This window comes from Pseudophryne corroboree, chromosome 1 (assembly GCF_028390025.1).
Source record: "Pseudophryne corroboree isolate aPseCor3 chromosome 1, aPseCor3.hap2, whole genome shotgun sequence".
Lineage (NCBI taxonomy): Eukaryota > Metazoa > Chordata > Amphibia > Anura > Myobatrachidae > Pseudophryne > Pseudophryne corroboree.
Window position 1 is genome coordinate 516,398,188 of NC_086444.1, and position 17,129 is coordinate 516,415,316.

Sequence of the window (17,129 nt, forward strand, 5' to 3'; positions counted from 1 at the left end):
ATCCGTTACGTTTTAACAATAAACTACTCAAAGCAGTGATATAACCTTAAGACAAAGGATATGCGGTTCCCATAGTGTATCACAAAAAAAGAGATTAAAAATGTTGATGGTACGAGAAACAGTGATGGGTATACAGAGGTCATTCAATTGGGCGGGAACTGAAACTTAAACTTATAATTATAGCAATAAAAAGAAAAGGATTAAAGAGAAAGAGCAAGAAGAGCGTGGAGAAAAGACGGTTAAGACGGGAAGGGAGTAGGATGGGGGGGGGGGGGGAGAAGAAAGAGGGTTAGTGGGGCCGCTGATGCGCCCCCAGATTCCGCCAACTGCGCTCCTGGCGTTAGAACTGGTTGACGAGTATTACCTGAGGGACACGAAAAGGGCATGCCAAAGGTAAACCCAGATCTACTCGACCGATTAGAGGATTACAGAGATCATAGTAGGAGAGCCATCGAGCCCCCAGGGGATCGTGGTCCACGTGCAGGTGACTGAGAGTCGAACCATAATTCCCAAATCAGGAGGTACTGGAAAGATCTATTATGGAGGTATGCAGTAATTTTTTCCATGCTTGCGAAGTACCATACTTTATTGATGACCTGATGTATAGAGGGGGGCTCCCTCTGTTTCCAGTGGAGAGCAATTGAGCACCGGGCTGCATTTAGGATTTGTGTCAGTAGTTTACCGGAGTTTGGAGGTGCGTTAGCAATGGGGAGGCCTAGCAAAAAAGACCAAGGTTCTTTGTATATCTGAGTCTGGAGCACAACTCCCATCAGGTGTGCGACTGAGTCCCAAAATAGAGGGCATGTCCACCATATGTGGAGGAAAGAGCCATGACCGCCGCATCCTCTCCAGCACATGGGCGAAGAGGAGGGAAACATTTTGTGAAGTCTAGAGGGGACAAAATACCACCTATATAAGATTTTATATGCGTTTTCCTTTACTAGGGTTGAGATAGAGGACTTCGCGACCGCCGTGAAAACGTCCGACCAATCATAGTGAGTCGGCATCGGGCCTAAGTCTCGTTCCCACTGGAGTATAAAAGCCGGGGTCAGCGTCTGGTCCCATGTTTGGAGAAGGGAATACAGTAGGGAGATGATTCCTCGGGCTAGTGGTTTGTGGTAGCAGTGGGACTCCAAAGTGGAGAGAGATTGGAACGGGGACGGGTTCGATAAAGAAGAGACAAAGTGTCTCATCTGGAGATAGATAAAAGGATTCGCATCTGGGAAGTCATATTTTGACATGATCTCCGGCAAAGGTGCACAGGTACCCTTGGACAGCACGTCTTGGACAAATCGGATGTTATGTTCCACCCATGGTCGTGAACGGGCCAAAGAATGACCCGGGGCAAAGGAGGGGTTGTCCCACAGGGGGGTAAGCGCTGAAGGGGATGACCGCAGGTGAAAATGGCGCGTGCAATAGTCCCAAGTCTGGCAAGTGAATTCCAACACCGGGTGCAGTTGTAGATGGGGAGATCTGGTTCTAGGAGGAGATAAGAGTAGTGACGACAGAGATGGAGTGTGGCTAAGCGCCGATTCCAGCTGAAGCCAACGTAAAGACTGCGTAGGGGCGAACCAGGCCACCGCCTGACTGAGGTGGGTAGCCAGATAATAAAGACGGATATCTGGAAAACCTCTGCCCCCGTCCTGCACTGGTTTGCGTAGGGTAGAGAATCCTATCCTAGGGGTCTTGTTCCTCCATACAAAGCGGAGCAACCATGAGTGTATTTGTGCTAATACCGAGTCCGGGACTTTCACTGGTAGTGTCTGAAACAAATAAAGGAGACGAGGGATGATATTCATCTTCAGAGCAACAATACGTCCCAGCCAGGAAATGATCAATGATTGCCATTTATGGAGGTCGGCCTTAAGGCTTTTAAGCAATGGTGAGAAGTTCTCTTTATATAAGTCTCCGTAGCGGCTTGTAATAAAGATCCCTAAATATCGGATCTTAGAGGCGCACCAGGAAAATTTAAAGTTGTTTTGCATGTGGGTCAATCGGGGAGGGGGAATGTGGAAGGGGAGAGCCTCCGTCTTGGACCAGTTAACCTTGTAACCCGAGATACGTCCGTATTCCGACAGGAGTTTAAAAAGGTTCGGCAGAGAGGTGTGCGGTGACGAGAGCGATAGGAGGACGTCGTCTGCGAAGAGAGAGATCTTGTAGACAGAGCCCCCCACCTCCACCCCCCCAATATCGGGCGAGGCTCGTATGCGGGCTGCTAATGGCTCTATTATTAGGGCAAAGATCAGAGGCGAGAGTGGGCAACCCTGTCTGGTACCGTTGGAGATGTCCAAAGGGTCTGACTGCACTCCATTCACGGACACCCTGGCGGAGGGATTCGTGTACAAGGCCTGAATCCCTGCAAGGAATTCCCCCTGAAAACCAAAGTGAGCAAGGGTTTCGAACATAAAGGGCCACCCTATCCTGTCAAATGCTTTCTCTGCGTCCAGAGAGAGCAAGAGAGCAGGAGTACGTGTTAGGTTGATGTAGTGAGCCAGACTAACAACACGCCTCGTGTTGTCCCTGGCTTGGCGGCCGGGGATAAATCCCACCTGGTCATTATGGACCAGATGGGGTAAGACATTATTCAGTCGGAGGGCTAGAATTTTTGCGTAGATCTTGATATCCGTATTAAGTAGCGAGATAGGTCTGTAGTTCGCACAATTGGATGTGTCTTTGCCATCTTTGGGAATTACTATAATCTTAGCCTCCAGAGCCGATTTGGAAAAAGAGGCTCCCTGTAAGACGGCATTGAAGAGGGTCGAGAGGTGGGGCGCCAGCTGGGGGAGAAAAGATTTGTAATAGGCGGCCGTGAAGCCGTCTGGGCCAGGGGCCTTGTTAAGTTTTAGGGATTTGATAACGGTGGCAATTTCTTCGTCGGATATCTTTGAGTTCAATTCGGCGGCAGCCGATGAACTCAGAGTAGGCAGGTGGCAGTGAGACAGAAAGGTGCGAATGGCCCCAAGAAAGTCCGGGCTTGATTGAGTGGTCCCATGGGCATTATACAACTTCTCGTAGAAGCGGGAAAAAGTGTCAGTGATATGTTTGGGGTCACTTGTTTTCTTACCCGAGGGTGGCTGGATAGACATTACGTTGTTCCTTGCGAGTTTAGCCCGAAGCCTAGAAGCTAAGAGCCGATCCGCCTTATCCCCTTTTTCGTAAAAGGATTGGTTAAGCCATTTCAAGCTAGTTTCCACCTTAGCCGTCAGTAACATATTCAGTTAACCCCTGGCCGCAGACCAGGAAGAAAGGTCTGCTTCGGACCCTGTTTGTTTGTGTGTCAGTGAGAGGGAAGTAACCAGGTCCGAGAGCTCTCGGATGCGTCCGGATCTAGCCTTCTTATTATAAGATGAGGCATTGATCAGGCAACCCCGTATTACCGTCTTGTGAGCGTCCCATACTAACATCGGGGTAACCGACGGAGATATGTTTGTCTCAAAATAATGGGAGATTTCGGTGGCTAAATGGGCTTTCGTTTGGGGGTTAAGAAGGAGTCTGTCGTTTAACCTCCACACACGGTGGCGGGCGGGAGGATGCGGACCTGGGACATCCACAGTGACCGGGCCATGGTCTGACCATGTGCTAGGATGAATGGAGGTGTCAAGGATACATTGAGCGGGTTCTGAGCTCAGAAAAATCATGTCCAATCTTGTATAAACATCATATATGGGGGAATAGTATGTGTAGTCCTTAGCATTCGGTTCCTTCACTCTCCATGCGTCGAAAAGAAGGTGATGTGATAGTAGAAGGTTCAGAGCAGCTGCATTACGCGTATGTGAGGGGCGCATAGATCTGGGCAGGGGTTTCGATCTGTCTAGGGCACTGTCCAGAGTCACATTAAAGTCCCCCCCCCAGTACTACGTTACCCCGTCTGTGCAGGGCTAAGAGGTTATTTAGTGAGTGGAAGAAAGGGGCCTGCAGCTGGTTTGGGGCATAAATATTCAGAAATGTGTAGGGGGACCCATTTAACAGCCCCACTAGAAGCAGGTATCTACCTTCAGGGTCCCTCAATATTTCAGAGGGGATGAAATCTAAGTGTCTAGCAAAGAGTACTGAGACCCCCTTCTTCTTGCGTATGGGGTCGCAAGCATGGAAAGTGTTTGGGAAGGATTTTGACTTAAGTTCTGGATGTGACTTACCAGTAAAGTGGGTCTTCTGTAGAAATACGATGTCGCCTCTCAGTTGTTTAAGGGACTGAAATAAAAGAACGCTTACGTGGGCTGTTTAAGCCTTTCGTGTTCAGAGTAATTATTCTAAGGACCATGGTATAGGAGCGGAGCTTTCTTCACGTGGCAGCGCACCAGCGGAACCCTGGAAGAGACTGAGGAAAGAGAGGGGGAGAAGGACAGAAAAAGATGGGGAGAAAGAGTAGGAGAACAGACGATGAACAAGCATAAATTAGTGCCAAAAACTAGCAAACAAATCAAATCCATTCTCGGTCGGACCCAAGGAAGAAATAGACCCGCAAGTCCGGTTCGTCCGACGTCGACCCTGAGGGTCGAGCGGGGGGTGGATGGACCCAGCAGCTCAGAGAGAGGACCGGATCCCGTGTGTGATCAAACTCGATTAAAATTTACACATTGCAATTAGTATGCTAAGGGAGCTATAGGGGGAGGGAAGAGGGAGGGAGGGGAGCAGAGGCGATGGAGATAAGGGTAAAACTTGATATGGTGGTTACTTAACAACTGTAGCAACAGTAAAACTCGGTTGAAATAAACAGAGAGGGCCCGAACCAGTCGGGTCACCCGGGACCGGAGCCCACGCGGCCGCCCGCGTAGAACCCCGGCCCCGAGGGCCCGACCCGGCCCCACATAGTAAACTTAGTCAGGCAATAAACGGTAAACAGTAACTAGCCCGAGGGCCCTACACCATACTGGGATCTCAGCATGGCTCAGAGTGGTACCCTAAGGACCGTTAGAAGGCTAGTGTAATTGTCAAGTCCTTGTAGAAAGAACCACTAATGTTGGATCATGTATCTAGAGAGGCATGAGAAGTAGTTCCGACGGTGGTCCAATTAGGGGATGGGGCTGTGAGGGAAGGGGAGGTGTTGACTGGTAGAGAGCTTTGAGGAGTGGTCTGGGGGCCGGAGATATTCAGTCTATGGAGAAGCTGAAGGGCCTCGTCGGGGGATCTGGCGGAGAGGAATTTGCCATCTGCCTTGACTTGGAGGGCAAAAGGGAATCCCCACCTATATCTGATGTTGTTGTCTCTCAGGGTTTTGGTTATGTCCTTTAACTCCCTCCTTCTGTTTAGTGTGATTGGTGACAGGTCTTGGAAGATCGCGAGATCAGAGCCTTCAAAAGGGATAGACGAGGACCTCCGGGCTTTGGCGTAAACTTGGTCTTTAACCACAAAGTAGTGAAAACGTAGGATTACGTCTCTCGGAGATTTTGCATCTTGGGATCTAGGGCGTAGGGCCCTGTGGGCCCTGTCAAGGAGTAGCATATCATCCGGGATTGAGGGAGCAAGTGAGCGGAAGAGGCGGAGTAGATAATCCGTGAGGTGGTTTTGTTCCACCGTCTCGGGGACATTACGGATTCGAAGATTGTTCCGACGCCCTCTGTTGTCCAAATCTTCTTGTTTGTCCGCTAATAGCATAACGTCTGTACGCATTTGGGTTATCTCCTGTTCTGATTCTTGTTGGAAAGCGATAAGCTCCTCTTGTTTCCGTTCAATAGCATCGACCCTGGTGCCCAGACTGTCCACGTCTGTTTTCAGACCTGAGATAGCCTCTTGAACCTCCGCACGTATTGATTTTTTAATATTGCGCATTTCGGACAGAAGAAGGGCGACGTCCGCTTTTGTAGCGGGAGTGGAGGAAGATTCTTCATCTGAGTCTCGATCAGACGTCACTGAAGCAGGAGGAGGCGAGGAGGTTTTCCTGGTGGACGATGGCGCAGAATTCTTGAAGTAGCCCACCAGATTGTGGGCATTCGATTTTTTTCCCCCCTTTAGGCATAGTGACCGAAAGACGTGAGGTAGTTTGGTAGTCAACACCTGGGCGGGGTAGCTCCTATAGCATTAGAGACACACACGAGATCGGGTGCATTACGTATCGAGATCACATGATAGGCGCTTCACAGATGATAATCAGGAAGGTCCAGTTGGGTGCAGTATGATGTGTAGGTATTGATCAGGCCCCAACGCAGTGGGTGTATGCTCCCTGTCAGCGGAAGAGTTGGTAATCTCTGAAGGCAGAGGTGTCCCTTAGTGTCACTCAAGGCCCCCTAGTTTATTATATATGAGGGTGCAAGGGAGGGCCCCCGCGGTGAGCCTTAAGAGGTTCTGTTTTGCAAAGTGCCTCACCGAGGCAGCACCAGCCCGTGGGAGCTCAGTTTAGCTTTGATAAGGCAGGTGAAAGGAGAGAGGGCAATTGCAGTATGAGGTGGACACTGCACAGCAGGAACTCCCCCCCCCCCCCCCCCCCCCACAGTTTGGTGTGGTGTGCGGCAGTGCCGAGGTGCTGGGCACGGGGGTCTAGGCGGGGGTTCTAAGGCGTACTGTGTGTCAAATCCCCCAGCCCCTGGAAATTAGCGGGGCATCCAGCTGTAGTATGCACCGTAATCAAGATGGCCGCCGGGTTTCCCTCACACTTGACGAGCGGCACTATTTTGTGCTCGGTGTGGTGAAGAGGTAATAGGTAAGAGGGCCTCTGCTGGGTGTGCAGTCGCCAGCCGGGCGGTCAGGAGCGGTGTCAAAAGCCGCAATGTCTATCTGCGGCTATCGCGGGTCCGGCCCCGCAATCGAGGTCCCGGTCTGAGGCCCGCCGTTAGGCCGCTTCTCGCGGGAGCTCCGGGGACCGTTTCCCGGGTCCGCGGCTGCAGCAGGTGAAGCGGTAGAGGTAAGGATCTCGGGGAGAGGGAGGGAAGAGACCCGATGCTGCGCTGATGTGCAAGGGGGGGACCTACCCGCCGCACTGAGCCGTCTCCGCCTCCAGCCGCGCACGGCCTCGATGGCTGCCGCAGGGTCACAGGACGGGGCCGCCGGTTCTGGGGGTACCGCTTTCCGTCGGTCCGGCGTGTGGGCTCGTCGTCCTGGTCTCCCCAGACGGCCGTCCTGGTCCGCCTCACTTCCGGTGGGGCGGAAGGTCACACCACAGACCCCGGCTTCTTAAGGAGGGGAAGGCCGCAACCTGCGGGAGCCCTGACAAGGGCACCCCGGCTCCGCAACCGACACCCTCTGGTACTAGCTGGTGTAGAGAGCAGGTGCACACGGTAAGGAGTGTGTGGTGACCTGTGAGGTGATTTTTATAGTTAGTTGAAGGCCAAGACCGACAGGAGCACTCACAGATCACCTCCTCTCGGCTTGCTAGCCAGGCCACGCCCCCCACCTTGCAATATTTTGAGTGCTCTCAGTCTGCCTGTGATGGGCACAAAAGTGTGACAGATGCAGCAGTCTGTACTTCTTTTTTTAACTTTTTGATGGGTATTCTCCAGTTTGTCAAAATAAGATCATGCTTAACTTGAAAGCAAATATCTACAAACACTTCAGCATCAAGTTTAAGTGGAAAATCTTTTTTTTATGTTTTCCAGTTTCTTTTGAGTCATTGTCATTTATTTGCAGTGGATTTGTAGAACAGATTTGTGTATTCATTAAGTGACATTTGCTGCTTAAAAACATGCCATCATATCTCATAAAACAATCAAGCCTGACACATGTACTTCAGTAAAATGAAATACTTAAAGTTTACATGATGTTTGAGATTTATAAGCTTGTTGAAGCAAATACAGGGGCAATATTCAGTTATTATAATTCGTTCGGAAGTTATCCAACGTTAGTACTGTATATGCGAAACTCCTGCTACCAGTTTATGCATTCAAAATATTACTTTTTGCTGTCCAAAAATTTTAGTCCAAATCCAACTATTTCCATAGCGCGGTGACCACAGAACCACCTACAGGTTATAATAAGGTGTTACTGCAGTGACCACAGAACCACCTACAGGTTATAATAAGGTGTTACTGCAGTGACCACAGAACCACCTACAGGTTATAATAAGGTGTTACTGCAGTGACCACAGAACCACCTACAGGTTATAATAAGGTGTTACTGCAGTGACCACAGAACCACCTACAGGTTATAATAAGGTGTTAGTGCAGTGACCACAGAACCACCTACAGGTTATAATAAGGTGTTACTGCAGTGACCACAGAACCACCTACAGGTTATAATAAGGTGTTACTGCAGTGACCACAGAACCACCTACAGGTTATAATAAGGTGTTACTGCAGTGACCACAGAACCACCTATAGGTTATAATAAGGTGTTACTGCAGTGATCACAGAACCACCTACAGGTTATAATAAGGTGTTACTGCAGTGACCACAGAACCACCTACAGGTTATAATAAGGTGTTACTGCAGTGACCACAGAACCACCTATAGGTTATAATAAGGTGTTACTGCAGTGACCACAGAACCACCTACAGGTTATAATAAGGTAGTGCACTTAGTTCAAAACGTATTCATCCGTTTTCCTTGTATGTTTCTTCAGCTATGGGAGTTAATACATATTTAGCATGTTTTTCTGTGTATTCAGTAAAGCTTCAGAGCAGATAACAAATCAGAAAATAAACACAGATAACCTGTAATACTTACTTCACTATTTTACATTTACTGCTGGGAATAAAATATTCAATATTTTTGCCGTAGGACAGAAGTTCCGGGAAAAACAAAAACTAAACATAAGAATTCTGTCTACAAAAGGTGCTTAGCTCTGCAATGCTCGTAAACAATTTCTTATCATGTCAATCTCTTCATCTATTACAAAATATTCATGAAAGCTAGTGAAGGTATTGTGAGAGAGAAAATCTGTGTTTAGTGGTAAAACAGAACAAACTAACTGAATCCTGTTTATCAAAGGAAACTTACCCTTTAGTATCTTATCACGTTCTTAAGTAAGCATAGCTGCCCCATGATATTTCTCTTTACATAAACTAAATAAATTCCAAGTATGGCTTTGAAGTACATCTTTGTGTTTTTACTCCACAGTATGCAGTTATATTGAACCTCAAACAAACATTTGTGTCCAATTAAAAAAATCTGTAATCCAAAATATATTATATTGAGAAAAGCAAGCAATTAATTTCATTTCTTACTTTAACGCAGCAGTTATGATATTTTTGCAATGAAATGGAAATACCATTTTTACTTCTGAATCTACCAAAACATATTTTATATGCATAGAACAGGTATTTTAAAAAGACATGTAAAAGCCATGCACTACGATTGGACAAAGATGGGGGGGGGGTTATATTTAAGTCCGAGTTTAATCTAAGTGACAATGTCAGTGGAACGGTTTGAGTTCTGGTACATCACGGACACAAACATCACCAATTTCACTTAGCACACCATAGAAGTGCACAGAAAAATGAGCGCTGATGGGCTACTGTCATTTTCTGGGGGAGCGCCAAACATCACAACAACACACTGTTGAGCATTGAATTACTCTCTTATAGGTGTTCCCTATTATAAACACTCTTAGACTGGTTTAACCTGGATCTTATAGAAGCAAGCAGCAGAAGAGGAATATAAAGCTTATGGTATTTTCTCTTACGAAGAAGATTCATGCACTCCTGTTGTATTGGGTATTATATAGCAATGGTTAAGGAGGAATTTAGTTTTTCATTATTATTTTTTTATTATTACACATCTGCCTCATCTGCTTGGTCTCCGCATTCTAGCTGTATTGTTTCAGGAGGAATATTCCTTAGAGTTACAAAAGTGTAAAAGCGCAGTGCAAAGATTTGTAATTTCTGCCCATTAATGCAACGGACATTACTGGTAATCACATGGATTTTGTGGAAAGTATGGCTATATGTGTAAATGTTTGATCTGATAGGAACAGTTGGGGTACTGGAGATGTACCTTGCTCATAGAGCATAAGGGGGTTGAATACCTTTGCACCTTGGCAAAGCCATGTTGCTCTGTTGGTGGGGTAGAATTAAAATGTGCAGAGAGATCTAGATTTGGGGAGAAACAGTGACTGGAATGCTGCAGTATCCGGAAGTCACTGTCATAGCACCACCAGGACACGGAAGAAGACGCTGGAGTCGCCGCTGCCTCCAGGAGCAGGTAAGAGACCACAATACCACCATGAATGGTTTTTGACAATTCATCATGTCGGCATATCATCCGTGTAGTCATGGCGGATGTGATACCTGGTCACTGTTTGACTTGCTGAGCATGTTGACAGTTCGACCCTGTTGAAATTCTGATGTCGACATGATAACTGTGTCATACCGCACACACTGTTATGGCGTACATGCTGCAGCTTCCAGTTGCTCTGTTGCAGGAATCTTTGGGCCTCCTTTAGAGGTGGACGCAATGGCTATTGCCACTCACTGGAGCAATGCTTTGCTACTGCGCATGTGCTAGAGCTGTAATGTGCACGCGCAGCCATGGATTACTGACACACGTACACAAAGAATTTATTTGTGAGTGACTGGTAGTCAGCGTTTGGGGGCGGCTAGGAAAACATTATGAAATGTATTCCTTAGCCATTAATTTAAGCAAGCCATAATGAGCATTATTTTAGGACAAAACCTTCACAGTTACATATCAGGGGCTGCTTATAAAATGATAGTGGGTTCAACTTTGTTTTTACTTTTTGTTGGCACTTTTACCATGTGCGTTACCAGATACAACAACAGCCCAATGCAGCGAAGAATGATTGTATGGGGTTACTTACCTTGACAAGCAATTGTCGGACTATTCTCCCTTACTCAAATAATAAGGTAGCGTGCACTCACTGTTTTCCTTTTCTGGATTGTTTATGGCTCTTCTAGGCTAACTATTTACCTTCTGACTAAGGGGACATGATTCTCACCTGAATATCTGGTGTTACGTTTACTGGGAATGCACCTTGTGTCTGATTCGTGCAGTTCTGCAGATAGCAACATAATAACACTGACCTTTAATGTCTGACACGCAGGATTTTCCTTTGTTGTAGCTCTGGCTGTGGTAAAACTGGTTGTTTCCCTAACCCAGGCTAGTGATCTGTATTATAATCAATTGCAGGTTCTTTCAGACTTCATTGTTTTCACATTGCGACTACAAGGAAGGGCTATTGTTTCAGTATAATTATTTGCTCCTAATACTTTTATCAGCTTTGTATGTATATGTGTATGTATGTATGTTTGTGTATATATAGTGTGTGTGTGTGTGTGTGTGTGTGTGTGTGTATGTGTATATATATATATATATATATGTATATAATATATTGGAAAAAGCAAATAAGATCAGAGCGACCATAGGTGGTAAAATACTTTAAGAGACTAAGAAAATTTCTTATAAAACAATGCAGGGTTTATTTACAACGAACGTTTAAGACAATTGAACATAAAAAATATGAACATAGAAAAAGGGGGCAACATACATAAAATGCTGTTTTTTAAAAAAAACTGTTACAAAATCTTTAAAAAACTTTCCATAGGACATGTAAAAGACAGCAATAAAAATAGTGCTAAAAATATATGCATTAGAAAATGAGAAACACTAGAGACAATTATACGTCTATAGTTATGTATAGAGATATAAATAGATAAAAAGTTCCGTATAAAGAAAAAGCAGCTTAACTGAGGATTTCAATAGTAGCAGGAATCACCCAACACGTTTCGTCTGGTCTGACTTCATCAAGGGGTAATGAGCCAAGTGGGACACATCATCTATATATACCCATATGGATGTGGAAGTGGTTAATGACATCACTTCCTGTGATTAATTGACATTTAGAAAACAGGATTCAAAATTACACATTAATTATAACTAATGGTGAGGGAGGCATTAGATGTATTAAAGCGCTTGGTTTGCGCTTGTAAACTATGTAGGGAGTCTTTATAAAACTTTAAAGTCTTTTAAGATCGTTCCTTCCGGTAAAAGACACTAATCGCGTCATTTCCGCCCCATTTCCGGTGTCCGCCGGCTGATATACAGGGAAGTGCGGCGGCCATCTTTTTAGAGTCCATACGGCGGGACAGTTGCTTATACAGGAAGCGGGTGCCGGCGGCCATCTTTTCGTAGATTTCTAAGAGGCATCAGATGCACAATTCTATAGGGGTGTCATTCTCATATGATTTGTACTGTGAATATATCTATCAGTTCTAGGATATGAACCACACACAGTATAACATATCTAGTACATAGTACTCTGAAGATCTTGTATATACAGTATGGAATACACATGACTACTGAACCGTATATAAGCACTGATTCCGCTCTTATGCTTTATTTACATGTGCGGTTTTCCGGTGTGGAGACAATGGGAACGTTCTTCACCCATCTAACTGAATGAATACTTTCTACGAAAAGATGGCCGCCGGCACCCGCTTCCAGTATAAGCAACTGTCCCGCCGTATGGACTCTAAAAAGATAGCCGCCGCACTTCCCTGTATATCAGCCGGCGCATGCGCAGAAGGAAGCCGCGGACACCGGAAGTGGGGCGGAAATGACGCGATTAGCGTCTTTTACCGGAAGGAACGATCTTAAAAGACTTTAAAGTTTTATAAAGACTCCCTACATAGTTTACAAGCGCAAACCAAGCGCTTTAATACATCTAATGCCTCCCTCACCATTAGTTATAATTAATGTGTAATTTTGAATCCTGTTTTCTTTTTTTTTTTTGTATAATCTGTTTTTATTGTAACAATATAGACTTACAACAAGTTGTAAATTTAGCTGGGTATCAATCAATGACAAAATGGTGTGACAACATGAGCGTATACAGATCGATAATCACATGTTCTGTACAGTTATAGTCCACATTAACATTTTGGTTTAAGAAAACATAATAATGGATAGGTATGTAACAAGAAGAAGAAAAAGAAAAGAGAAGAGAAACTTCAAAAGATTGGGGTGACTGAACCGAGTATGTTATGCAAAGGAGAATAAGACATGTGCCGTGATTCAAGCGTTAGGGTTATTCATCCAAGACCCTATTACCAATTGAGTCAAAAGTCGGTTCCTGTCCTCTACTCTATTTTGTGGAGGAAATGTAAGTCTTATATGATTCGGATGTCTTGTATTCTATCCAAGGCCACCACATAGCAGTAAATTCCGAGCGCCTGTCCCCAGCACTCATTAATACATCTTCCATGTTCATATAGTAATCTAATCTGGAGAACCAGGTATTCCTTGTGGGGGGGTTGACAGATTTCCACATTGTGGGGATCACTGCTCGTGCGGCATTGCCCAGGTGTCGTATTAACGATGACTTGTAGGTAGAGATTGGGGTAGTGGAATGATTTAGTAGCCAAAAGGCTGGGTCAGACGGGACGGAGGTATGTAAAATGGTGTTGGAGGTTGAGATTACATCATCCCAGTAATTTTTGATAAGGGGACAGGTCCACCAGATGTGTAGCAGAGAGCCTATGTCCCTACGACATCTCCAGCAGGTAGGTGAGATGGATGGGGATATTACATGTAAGAGAGTGGGGTGTCTATACCATCTCATCAGGATCTTATATTGTGTTTCTCTGACTTGGATACAGATGGAGCTCTTATGGGTTTTAAGAAAGATAGAGTCCCATTCCCTATCCGAGAGTGAGATGTTTAGATCTCTTTCCCACTTTTGAATAAAATGAGGAGGCATCAGGGAGTCAGACGCACATAGGAGTTTATATAGGGTGGAGACAGTGTGTATTGGATTCATAGGGGCCACACACATTTTTTCAAACGCGGTCAGCTCCCTTGAAGCCTCACGGTATGCATTATTTGTATGTAGGAAGTGACGGATTTGTAGGAATTTCCAGAAGTCTCTCTGTGGGATCTCCCATTTCTCTCGTATCTCCGAGAGAATCCTGTTTTCTAAATGTCAATTAATCACAGGAAGTGATGTCATTAACCACTTTCACATCCATATGGGTATATATAGATGATGTGTCCCACTTGGCTCATTACCCCTTGATGAAGTCAGACCAGACGAAACGCGTTGGGTGATTCCTGCTACTATTGAAATCCTCAGTTAAGCTGCTTTTTCTTTATATGGAACTTTTTATCTATTTATATCTCTATACATAACTATAGACGTATAATTGTCTCAAGTGTTTCTCATTTTCGAATGCATATATTTTTAGCACTATTTTTATTGCTGTCTTTTACATGTCCTATGGAAAGTTTTTTAAAGATTTTGTAACCGTTTTTTAAAAAAAACAGCATTTTATGTATGTTGCCCCCTTTATCTATGTTCATATGTTTTATGTTAAATTGTCTTAAACGTTCGTTGTAAATAAACCCCGCATTGTTTTATAAGAAATTTTCTTAGTCTCTTAAAGTATTTTACCACCTATGGTCGCTCTGATCTTATTTGCTTTTTCCAATTTTTACCTATCCTGCACACGTACAAGTGCAGGTTTTACTTAAGATCCAGCAGACGCCCCATAAAGAAAGGGGAGTGGCATATAGGGACTATGTATTCTACTGGGGTATACTTGTAATCGACATACTGTGAAAAATTACTGTCTACTGCATTTTTGGCGCTGTTAGCTCACCATATATATATATATATATATATATATATATATATATATATATATATACACACACACAGGTAGTCCGCAGCACACTGTAAATAACTAAGGCAAATACAGCAGATATACTGCAACGTTTCGATATTTTAATATATCGGCATCAGGCACAATAAAACATACAAACAAACAAACAACTAACCTTATATCCCCTAGCACCCACATGGCGAGGGCTGCCTCCGGAAGCAGGGGGACGGCACCAATAAATGACGTCATCACCACCCGTCCGTTGCTAAGACCACAAGCCAAATAAACCATTAAAAACAAACAATAAAAAAGAACATCGACAGAGAGTAAATGCAAGAACAGCATATAGAACATAATATGTTACATTTAGAAACATAGTATTTATGTAAACTACAGAAGATACAGAAAGCACCACAACAAATAACAATTGTAGCGTTTAAATACATGCTGAGACGCCAGAATACTCATTCAAGCCTCTGGGTGATAAAGTTTGTAAGCGGTGAATCCATCGCGCTTCACATTTCAGCAATTTGGATGCACGATCACCCCTCCTCAAATTGATCGGCACATGATCAATGATCATGTACCGTAATGTTGCCAAGCTATGCCCCGCCTGCATGAAGTGACGGGCCACAGGTTGGTCACTCTGTTTGGTGGAAATGGCCTGCCTGATAGCATACCGATGCGTGGCCATGCGTTCTCTTAAAGTGCGCTCAGTTTTCCCTACATAACTGAGTCCGCAGGGACATGTAATGAGATATACAATGTAACGTGTGGTACACGTTACACGGTGTTTAATAAAGAATTTCTTACCGCTGTAGGGATGGCAGAAACTGTCACCCACAACAATATATTTATTTATTTACAGTGTGTGTGTGTGTATGTGTATATATATATATATATATATATATAAAATGAAATGTAATATATTTTTTTACATATTACGAGGCTGCACTCACACTAACCTTTATTACACTTGTTCTAAAGCTCAAACGCACAGTTTGAATTTAATTAGTTTTTTTTGCTAGCCATTTTACTAGATTACAAATCACCTGTAAAATGCAATAGGTGTGTGGATTTAGTCATGTATATTTTTACCAGCTGAAGAATGTACTGTAAAACACGTGGATTGTGGTATTGGGTAAAAACAGATTACATAGCAGTAGAATTCTTGCAATGTTGGCAAGAAAAGTGATGATGTATGAAATTGCATAAGTAATTGATAGAACAGAGTGGCAATATGTATTGTATGGTTTTATAATTAAGATCTATTTATTTTTAACATTTAATATAGTGCATATTCCATTGCACTTTACATTTGGGAACAAAACGGTAAAAAAACAAGACTGGGTAATAGCAGACAAACACATAGGTAAGAGGGCCCTACTCGCCAGCTTGTAATCTATATAGAAATAGGATACATTCTCCTAGATCCATAAGTGCATATTTAGGTATAAAAATACATTGCACTTTATTTAAGTGTGTACAATTCCTTATTAGTATCCCCACTCCATAAGCTAGCCAATCACTTCCTTCTGAAGTGCAGGTGTAATCAAAGTTTTACTGATTGACATGATAGGCTGAGGTAACCAGCCCTGCTGTTGTCAGCCGTTTTTCACAAGCCAAATGTCATTGAGAAGTGATCTTAAGAACAGGAAAGGTGTGCTCTGCTAAAGTGTCAGGCTCTCCTCTACACGTAAAAGGACTTTTAATCACTGCCTGTGTCTCACATGCCACACTTCACAGTTAATGAATAACCAGGGACTGTAAAGGAGTGTGAGGCTGTAATGGCATGTATTCAGTCAAAGGGAAGGAGCTTCTGTGTAGGAATGTCCTGCATTTCCATCAGCTGTTTGCTGAAAACTGCCTGAGCCAGAGAGGAAGTCACCTGTGCAGTGTGTCCAGCTCTGGAGATCTGGAGGGGGCTACACAGGAGGTAAATACATTACTTCCCTTCTTGTACTTGGCAGTGTGTCTGTCATCCTCTGTGCATAGGCCAGCACACTTGTGGCTGTGGGATGCCTCTCTGCTATACTTAGTAGCAGGCTAGTGCTGTCTTTCTGTATTTAAGATCTTCATTTGGTGTCATCTGGAGTCATGTTGCACCTCCCTGGTAAGGCGCTATTTCGTTCCCATATCAAGTAAACCTCGTCTCCAGGTAAGAGTTTGTATCATTTGAAGGAAGATCATATCTGTAAAGGACAATTTGTGATGCAGGCTGTTTACCCACGCAGTCTGCTGTTTGGATTAATTAATTAAATATCTGGCTGCGGTGGGCTTGTTTTATATTGCACTTGCAGTAAAAGGTGATAAAATACACTCTGCCGATCTAATAATTTTGTCAGCTAGTTCTTATACTGAACAAAGTACACTACACTTTGCTGCTTTTATATGTCCATTTGTTGGTGCTTTGAGAAGATGTGTAGGTAATGTACATGAGTTTGTATGATCTTTTAGTGCTATGAGTAAATGATTTTATATTTTCATACTGAGTTTGGAACCTCAAAGTTATGGCTAGAAATATGAAATGAGTGTGTTCTGTTACTTTCATTTTGGATATGAAAAGTGTTTTAGTGTAGCTGAAGTTGATATGCTTGTGTGTAATGTTTTGTGTTACATTACACAATCACTACTGAGAGACTAG

At 44.1% G+C, this 17,129-nt stretch overlaps 1 protein-coding gene across 3 annotated transcripts in view; it reads left to right on the top strand.

Annotated features, from left to right (window-relative positions):
- Positions 1-17,129, top strand: part of KANK1 (KN motif and ankyrin repeat domains 1) — a 350,857-nt gene that overhangs the window by 150,396 nt on the left and 183,332 nt on the right. Inside the window, exon 1 of one of the 3 annotated variants that reach the window (XM_063913936.1) lies at positions 16,121-16,421. The exons of 1 other annotated variant lie outside the window; for it this stretch is intronic. The gene's annotated coding sequence lies outside the window, so the exon portion shown is untranslated. Of the gene's footprint in view, positions 1-16,120; positions 16,422-16,566; positions 16,644-17,129 lie in introns of those variants that run through there. One more of the 3 variants, XM_063913938.1, reaches the window with a different exon arrangement.